Source organism: Prenolepis imparis, unplaced genomic scaffold (genome assembly GCF_030444845.1).
Source record: "Prenolepis imparis isolate NDT839.2.m4 unplaced genomic scaffold, iyPreImpa1.0 SCAF_7, whole genome shotgun sequence".
Classification (NCBI taxonomy): Eukaryota; Metazoa; Arthropoda; class Insecta; order Hymenoptera; family Formicidae; genus Prenolepis; species Prenolepis imparis.
The window spans coordinates 16938954-16946945 of record NW_028141165.1 but is presented as its reverse complement, the minus strand read 5'-3'; positions in this window follow the sequence as shown (position 1 = coordinate 16946945).

Here is a 7992-nt window from a genome sequence, read left to right as displayed (position 1 = left end):
GTCTTTGGCATCTTCGAGAAATTGACGAGGTTCGATGTGGTTGTTGTTTATCACCGCACCAGTCAAGATGCGGCTCTCGAACGCCGTATCAATCTCTCGCCATATGAGTCCGATGTCTCGCGAACTGCTTCCGGCACCTGCGTGTACAAAACGTCTGCGTACCGAATTCTTCAACCCTTCGAGACGCGCGATTTGGGAGACAAGCGATTGTCGAACTCCGATCGGTAATCGTGGGCGTTTTATTCGACTTTGTTCTTCCAGTGATTCGATGTATTCGTCACATTGCTGCTCCCATACACAATATATTCTTCCACCGAATTCTCCCTTGTGGCTTGCTCCAACAAACTTGCTTCCAATTGAGCCATATTTCTTTACTCGAGATGTACTTCTTGAACCTCTGACAAAAATACTGACAGAGTATGCCTCCTTACCAGCATTTTTATTTGATCACTGATACTTGAAAAACTCGAGTATGTTGCGATTTTGCACATTTGACCTTGACAATAATTCTAATATTTCATTAAGGATGATGTCATAGCAGCCGTGCAGCTATGTTTGAAAATTGCAATTTTGCACATTTTGCTAATCAACTAATTGTGAACACCTGGGGGATGACAGCAGCCGGTGCATTGGCGCTCGTGATACATTTTAGCACATTTCGCAAGATTCATCTCAAGGTAATAGCAGCCGTGCATCGGCGCTTGAAAATTTTGAATATGTTGCATTTTTTGCACATTTTGACCTTGACAATAATTCTAACATTTCATTTGAGGATGATGTCATAGCAGCCGCGCATCGACGCTTAAAATTTTGAATATATTGCATTTTGTGCATTTTAACCTTGACAATAATTCTAACATTTCATTTGAGGATGATGTCACTAGCAGCCGTGCATCGGCGCTTGAAAATTTTGAATATGTTGCATTTTACACATTTTGACCTTGACAATAATTCTTACATTTCATTTGAGGATGATGTCATAGCAGCAGCCGTGCATCGGTGCTTTGATTGGTTGAAAATAATATCGGATCAGCAATAATCCCCATCCCATCACAATGGATATTATGGATAAAATTTAAAAATAATTTAGTAACACATTGATCACTCGATTGAAAAGGTTCTTTTAAAATGTACTCCGCCAGCATGAATTATTACGCTTCGAGAATTCATGAGAGTGATGTTTTGTGCAAGAAGAAATGTGACAGGTAAGTTTCAATTATTTTTGTCAAATAAAGATTTTTTAAATAATGATTTTTAAATAATTTTTGAAATATTGTTCTAATTATTTTTATAGCATTCAGCGTGCGACTCGTATACTTGGGCGAAGATATGCTCTAATCGCAACATCCTATAAATATTTGGAAATAGGAATCAGCGTTGGAGCTGTATCATATGTGGAATTAGCTCTTGGTGATAATCGAGGCAACCACATAATATTGCCTATTGAAACATGGAAATCACTAATGCAGAAACGTGCGGACATTGAACGATTTTTACAATCATCTCGAACTCCATTATGGATTCGAGATCTAACAATAGAAATTGTTAAAATATCCGATTCAAAAATTGTAAAATTAACATTATCCAATAATTTTTTATATATGAAGCCATCAACGTTACTACATTTATTTGAGTTTGAAAAATGTATAGATCATGTGTATTTCTGGTTGTGTGAAAATACTCATCTTGTGAATGAAAAATTTAAACAATTTGCAACTATTTTACAACGCAATAATATTACTAATGTATGCGATGCTGTAAAAGCGATACGCGAAAGTGATGCGTACGATAGCGAATCACTCATAGATTGTGAAATATTAACATGTGCTGTAAATGATGTTTTTTATGATTCTTGTAATAAATAAATTTTTATTGATAAACTGTGAATTTAATTATTTCTTTCCCGCCCCTGTTCTATATGTATATGAATAGTATGATGTGCACATGCATTATCAGCAAAACTCTTTGGAGATGTAGAAAAATGATGAGCTAGATGATACTCCAGTTAGAACAGAGAGATGAAGAGAGATGTAGAATTAAAATCAAGAGGGGAGCAACATTATAATATATGTATCGTGTCATAGAGTAGCAGACTTGTACTCAAGTGCTGTGTGAAAGCATTAAACGTAAAATATACTCTAATTGAAGGGAAAACGTGTTGTAAAGATGTCAACTCTGGAGGAATACATTGCATCGCTGGAAAAAGATGTGTTAAAAATTGCTGCTGCTTTTGAAAAAGAAAATTTTACAGTGCGTCCGACTGAAAGTGATAAAGTGAGTTATCTGTCCTGGGAGTTGGAGTGTGATGGATGTATCGATTTGTTAGAAGGAAAATGCCCACAAGAACTATTGACATTTGTAGACCTGAAAATCAACTCCAAGAAATTATTGATCGGAGATTTGCAGTCACGGGCAGCTCGAATCGCGCGACTTGAAGAAATAAGAAGATCGCTACGCAGATGTTACTTAAGCGTAGATACTAATGTTCCAGCACTATCTACAAACACTCCAGTAAATTCAATCGTGCAGGCAATACATGGACGAGAAATAGGTTTCAAGAAACGTCACACGAAAAACCTGTATGATTGCATCTTTACGCATAATTTGTATCATTCTCCACTCGACTATTTTGATTGGCGAGTTCAAAATTTCTATGTAACAGAACTCAATCCTGATTGTATGGCAAACGAGTTTTGGTAATCTGTGTAAGTCTCATTAATTTTATAATAACTAAATTAAAATATTTAAAAATTATTAAATTAATTAATAAAAAAAAACTTTTTTCTGTTATGCAGGAGTCTTTCACGGCCGCTGCACCATCGTGCCGCGCCAACGTCCGCCGACACCCACCACCTCGCAGCCACCATCGTGCTGCTGTATATATTTTATATTTTTATATTATTGTATTATTATATTTTACATTTTATATTAATTTATATTTTATATTCATATTTTATATCATTCTTATATTATATTTTTTATCATTCTTATATTTTTACACACACACAAAATTGTATAATTGCACACACATACTCATTTTAAAAATAAAAATTATTTTAAATATTAAATAAATGTATTTATTTTAGAATAGGTCCTCTCCTTGCATCCCTACTATTAATAATAGCATAAGATATATTAAATTATTATAAAAAAAAATTCTCTCTTACGAACGCCTCTCTCTTTGCGTTCTCCTTCGCTGCATCAGTTCTCGCGCTCTTCATCGCCGCATCATCTCGCTACCTCTCGTCATCTCGCGTTATCTCTCTCGCTCTTGCGATATCTCTCTCGCGTGCGCCTCGCGCTCTCCTTCGCTGCATCAGCTCTCGCGCTCTCCATCACCGCATCATCTCGCGACCGCTATCTCTCTCGCTCTTGCATATACGCCTCGCTTGCGTCATCTCTCTCACGTGTGCCTCGCGCTCTCCTTCGCGTTCCTCTCTCCCCGCGGACCCTTCACCCAAAAAGCTTCATGCGGTCTTTCGCGGACGCTTCCCCCTCCCCGCGGACTCTAACATCGTGGACGCTCCCCCCTCCCCGCGGATCCGGCACCAAAATCGCGGACGTTCCCCCCTCCCCGCGGACCTCTCGCGGATCCGGCTCCAAAATCGCGGACGCTCCCCCTCCCCGCGGACCCCTCGCGGACCCGGCACCAAAATCGCGGACGCTCCCCCCTCCCCGCGGACCCCTCGTGGATCCGGCTCCAAAATCGCGGACGCTCCCCCTCCCCGCGGACCCCTCGCGGACCCGGCACCAAAATCACGGACGCTCCCCCTCCCCGCGGACTCGTCGCGGTACATCGCGGACGCCTCCCGCGTGACATCATGCCCCCCTCCCCGCGTGACGTCATTCCCCTCGCCCCTCACCCCCCCTCATTGCCCCTGGGTTAGAACCGGCCTTATATCACTACTCATCGGTTTTATAAAATAATTCTCGACATCGCCTAGGGGTGTGTTTCCCTGAGTCTCGAGTCCTTGCCTTAACAACGCTTAGGGAATGATCTCCTGAGTTAAGGTAGCTTTTCCGCGACAACGCTTAGAGAAAGTATTCTTGAGTCACGACTCGCTCTGACACGCACCGTTTCGTATGACTGTTTTAATCGAAGTGACATAGACGCTCGCCGTAGGAGACGTCTACATTTGTTTCTTTTATGTAATTGGTGGTCGGTCGATCACGCCGCTGTTATATTAGTAAATCACCGACGAGTCGACATAGATGAAACCGAGATTGTTATTTCGAAGCCACCGATCGGCGGCTTCATACAAAGACAGATCAGCTAGCATGCGGAGAAGAAAGGAAGGAGACGAGAGAGAGCGATGTGTCGCTGCAAGATCATGCATGCTATACATATGTATGTGTGTTTGAATGGGTCTGTGTGCGTGCGGGACCGCGTCCGTGTCAGAGCAATTATATTTATTTGTTCTTGTTTCTTTGCGATTTATCGTGCACGATTCTTTTTCGTATTATGTATACAACATGTATCTCTTGGTTTGAGATTACTAAGTTCGATCAATTAATAATCCTCGAACTTACAACGGGAGAATAGGCGAGAAAAATATTGGTCCGAAAAGTCGCCGAAGCGGGAATTGAACCCGCGTCTTTCGCTTGCCGGGCGACTGCTCTTACCACTAAGCTATTCAGACCCTTTCGATCCTATATTTTTCATTTACCTTATAGTGAATGTTAGTAAATAGCGCCATGAATTAGGCCCAGACGCGAAATATATAAATTAAGAAATATTTTTATCGGCTCTCGGTATTTAATAACTAAATGTGATTCTTAAATTCGGCCAATAGAGCCAAGCACGAAAAATTAATGTCCCCTTTTTTGACGGAAGTAATATTCCGCTAAATTATTTTATCGAGGGTTGCGAGGAAGCAAAAGCTATGCTTCCTAAGGAAGCAGAAGCGCAATTTACTAAAATTATAAGGACTAGAATAGTAGGAGAAGCGCGTCGAACAATTCGGGATGAAGATTTTGATACTGTATCACAATTAACTACATATTTAAAGAAAATATATGGACCTACTAAAAATGTATATCAGTTACAAGGAGAACTAGGATGTATTTATCAAAGGAATGAAGAGGATGTCGTCACTTACGCAAATAGAGTTAAATTACTTGGAAAGCAAATATTGGAAGCATATCGAAGTTCCGGTCACATTTTACCCAACCAGAATATAAAAACAACGGTAGAAAAAGACATGTGTAAGTGTTTCATTAGAGGGCTAAAACCCGAAATAGAGCAGAGAATCGTTAGGGACTTAGATGTACAAGAAACGGTCGCCGACGCCCTAAGGATAGAAAGAGAGCTTCGAGAGATGACAGGTTTACGCCAGGGCCAAGACGTTAACACAGGCCAATCGCCGTACACTAATCAAGTGCGGGAAATCTGTCAGATCTGTTTCAAAGAAGGACATGCCGCAAGTAGCTGCAGGAAGCTCGTTCAATTTTCTTTACAAGGGCACGATTTTCAAACAAATCACGGAACGGAAATTTTGATCTGTCAAATATGCAAAAAGCGCGGACACAGTGCGAATAAATGTCGCTAACGCGATCCTCGCGCTCGTCAATCAGTAAATGTAATTCAAGAAAAAACTACTATATGTCAATTATGTTCAAAAACCGGTCACAATGCCAAATCATGTCAACAAAATACTTCCCAACAACAAACTAATAAATTGTCGGTTATTTGCCAATGGTGTGAAAGGCCTGGCCATGCGGCTAGCAATTGTTGGAAAAACAGAACGAGGTAAGAAGTTCGGAAAATAGACCGAAAGTTTCATGTCAACTTTGCGATAAAGTCGGACACGCCGCCAAGGATTGTCGTGTTAAAATAAATCCACAACTGACGACGAAGAACGATACATTCTGCAGATATTGTAAAGAACAAGGCCATCTTCTTGAAAATTGTCAATTACGCATCGCGAGCAATAATCGCCGTAAAGGAAATAGTCAGGGGAACTACTCAGGTCCCGCGGCGTCGGGTGCGCAACGGGGGGCCGAGAAGACTTCACACCCGTCAGGATCCCAGGCCAAATAAATCAACCGAAAACTGAAATACGGCCCGCAACGGTAAACCTCGCTAAACACAGTCGCGTGCCCACCGTTCAGGTCAATATTGGTAAAACGACCGCTCACACCACCTTTATGCTAGACGAGATCCGGACCAAATATAATAAAGGGGGATTTCGTACCCGAAGATACTAAAGTCAATTATATAAACATTTTAAAATTAAACGGGATAAATAATTATCCTGTTTATACTCTCGGCGAAATTACGCTAACGTTTTTCCAATTACGGGTCTCGTTCCACATAGTAGCTAACGATTTCCCGATTCCGCAATCAGGAATATTGGGAAATGATTTCTTCAAGCAAACCTCGTCGAAAATAGATTACGCACAAGGACACCTAGACGTCTCCGGAATTAGTGTACCTTTCTTCTCTCCAGAAACTATAGTAGTATCCCCAAGATCCGAATCATTGTTTCACGTAAAAATAGAAAATCCGGAAGTAAAAATAGGATACATACCAAGATTAAAACTAGAGCACGGAATCTATTTAGGGGATACTATCATGGAGAACGTCTCTGGAAGGGCATACTTAAATGTTATAAGCACTCTAGACGAGGAAGTAGAAATTCGCGTACCAACGCTGCGTTTAAAACCTTTGAACGGATTACTCGACGATTATGAATCGGACAACGAGACGATTGACAGCTTAAAGGAAAAAATACCCGCACAAGAAGAATCCCTGGATGTCGAAGCCGGCATTAATGTCGAAGAGGAAGACGAAAAACTCAATAAAGAAGAGGAAGAATTTGAAAATGAAAACGGAAAATTTGATAATAAGGGAAACAAGACTATAAAAGAAATTCAAAACAAAAATGAAATTAAAAATAAATTTTCTTTAAATAAAATTTTAATAATCAAAAAATCCTTGGAGGGGGAAGTCACCAAACCTCTCCTGAAAATTTAAATAATTCGAAGTCCCTTGGAGGGGGAAGTTACCAAACCTCTCCTGGAGGGGATAATTCTAGAATTTCGGAGGGAAATTTCCAAACCTCGACAGAAAATTCTAGCTCCATCAATTGCGGAGAGGGAAGTTACCAAACCTCTCCTGAAAATTCGAATAATCCAATAATTAATGAAGAGGGAAGTTACCAAACCTCTCCTGAAAAATTTGTTGTGTGCCTCGAACAAGGCACTGGGGTTGCGCCGAATTAAGGATGAGGATCCTCGGGTCGACCGGGACGTCGTAGGATGTTAGGAGAATTATTCTCTCTGGTTTTTCCTTTAAATATATTTTTATTTCGGATTGAATATGGTTTCACTTTATTTCTCGTCCTTTTCTTTAAATATATATTCGCGTAACATTCGATGAGCGTATATTCGTATTCCTCTCAATAATTCAGGTCTTTACTAGTGAGTCTCGTTCTGATGTTCAGGTTTCTTATTAGCGACCACGTCTTGATGTTTAGGAATTGTATTCGAGACTGCCTTCGCGGGCAGGCTCTCCGTCCTATATCCTCTTTGTTTCTTGGATTTCTTTCGGGAGAGGCCCTTGGAAACAGGTCTCTGATTGGTTAACAATACTCACGCGTTTTTGGTCTAATTGCAAGCGAAGCAGGTCGAAGTCCCTGGTCTTCGCTTGCATCTCGCGGTTTCCGGTGCTTCGCGCGTGTCTCGCTGCGTTAGCGTTTTCACGCGACGAGCGTTTGTCGAGAGCGCTCTTTTATAAGCAAAAATGTTTTACAGTATTCTATAAAGATATTCAGTAAATTCTAATTTCTAATAACTACTGGTTATAGTTCGGGCTATAACAAATTGAATAATTCTAGTAAAGGGAAAAGTTATCAAATCTCTCTCGAAAATTTAAATGATTCAAAATCCTTTGGAGATGGAAGTTACCAAACCTCTCCTGGAGGGGATATTTTTAGAATTTCGGAGGAAAATTTCCAAACCTCGACAGAAAATTCTAGCTCCGTCAATTGC